At 42.0% G+C, this 2,003-nt stretch overlaps 1 pseudogene; it reads right to left on the bottom strand.

Annotated features, from left to right (window-relative positions):
* Positions 1 to 610: 610 nt before the first annotated feature.
* On the bottom strand, positions 611 to 841 carry LOC102861997 (annotated as a pseudogene).
* Between the last annotated feature and the right edge of the window lie 1,162 nt (positions 842 to 2,003).

Below are 2,003 nucleotides of genomic sequence, written 5' to 3'. Positions count from 1 at the left end.
CCCTCCCAAGTTAGACAATAATTTACAAAATCATTGCTGCTGTCTGCTGCATCTTATTCCATTGTGTGAATGTACCATCATCTCTCAATCCATTCGTTTGTGGTTGGACATTTGGGCTGTTTCCATCTTATTTTTTCCCCTCCAAATATATTCATTTCCATTTTATTGTAGGTTTTTTAATCAAACTAGTTCAAATGCACTTCTTCACAGCTACTCTAGTACAGTTCTCTTGGAATTATTCATTCCTAGTATGTTAGTTAAAGAATGAATCTAAACAAACAATATTCCAAATGACCAACTTTCAAATGAGTACACAGGCTAAAGAATATAGTTATTAGCTAATGATTACGGCTGTTAAGCATCAACAAGACACAGCACTTCCTCTACTATAGGAATTAATATTTTAGATTAGGACTTTCAAACAATATAGGGCAAACAAGGGTACAAAAAATAAGGTTTCTGTGGTTCAAGCTTTCCATAGTCCTTACGCTTCTGACACATAAAGGCAAGAAATCTTTCCCCCAACCTAAATGAGATTGCAATATTTCAGTCTAATTGAACTTTCACGGAAAGAAATCTAAGACATATTAATATATATATACAATCTTCCCTATTGTTGTATTAATGAATTATGTCTGAAAAGCTTAATACCCATCCAAGTCCAAAAGTGGAAGAAGACATAAAGTGGTATGGTGATTGGCAGGAGCAGACTGTAAAAGCATAGGCTGGTTGTGCTGGCGCAACCCTGAGGGAAATTATCTTACACAAAGGCTGAGTAGAACAGTCCTGTTAGAGAAACCAGGGGAATCAGCGCAGTCAAGGTAGGAAGAGACAGAAACATTCTTCTCTTCCACATACGCCGCACCACACTGACCTTTTAAATCGTATTAGTGTTGTTGTTTTAAACTATGGTTTAGTGCTGCTCCTCTTCTTCTTTCTTCTTATTTTGAGGTATCATCCTGGCTGCCTGTGGAATCATATTAGGAATGTCATCAATGACAGGATAGGCTGTTCTAACTCTTCATTAATCAATTCATTGGTTGATGCTTCATATCTGAGCGGCTTCTTGGAGAATGGGCACACCAGGAACTCCAGCAATGCCGGGTCCAAGGAGCCAAGCGGCTCCTCCGCCCTCGCACGCGGGTCCCCCTGAATGTCGCGGCCACGATGCGTACAGATACCTGTGGGCAACAGGGCACAGCGGTGCACACGTGGCCCACAGCAGCAGTGAGGCGAGCCGGCCGCAGGCTCCAAGCTGCATCCTCCAACAACCAGCAACCTCACCTCTCCACGCCCTCCAGGCTGTTTCCATCTTCTTGTGAAGGTAAATAATGCTTCTATAAACATTGGTGTACAAATCTCCATTTATGCCTCAGTTCTCATGTTCTCAGAGTATATTCCAAGTAGTGGAATAGCTGGGTCAGGACATGAATCTCAATGGATGTCAACAGGTTCTGTTTCCTGTCACTGCTTTTTATTTTTGGACACGTTGTCAGGAAGAGTCAGTCCTTGGAAAAACTACAGTATACTGAGAAAAGTAGAGGTTCAGTGAAAAAAAGAAGAAGCCCCTCAGGGAAATGCACTGGGAACTGGCATGACAAGTGCAGCAATGGACTTGGATTTAAGTTTGGTGGAGACCATGGGGAGGAGGCAGCACAGGGTATATGGTTCATTGGGTCACTGTGAGTCCAAGTCAACTTCATAAAAAAATGTTGAACTCGTGACAATAATGTGTTTTCATACACTCAGCTTATCAGAAAGGAACGTCTTCCCAAGGAAGTCAAACTAAGTCCTCAAGCCTGAGATTTATGGCTTGATTGACCTAGCTTGGAGTAGAGTTTGTGTTCAAAGGGCTGGAAGGCACCAAGTGCCTTAGGCTGATTTTGTGATCTATTCCCAGCAAGTGAGGGCTAGAATGAACTCCATCAAAATGTAAGACTGAAAGCTGGGGGACATAATTCAAAATAAAAACAAGTGTGATCGACACAGGCTTAGGGGAAATT

This window comes from Elephantulus edwardii, unplaced genomic scaffold (assembly GCF_000299155.1).
Source record: "Elephantulus edwardii isolate Elephantulus edwardi_28Jun2011 unplaced genomic scaffold, EleEdw1.0 scaffold00048, whole genome shotgun sequence".
NCBI classification, from domain to species: Eukaryota; Metazoa; Chordata; class Mammalia; order Macroscelidea; family Macroscelididae; genus Elephantulus; species Elephantulus edwardii.
The sequence above is the reverse complement of the archived record's forward strand: the minus strand, read 5'-3'. Positions and strand labels throughout refer to the sequence as shown.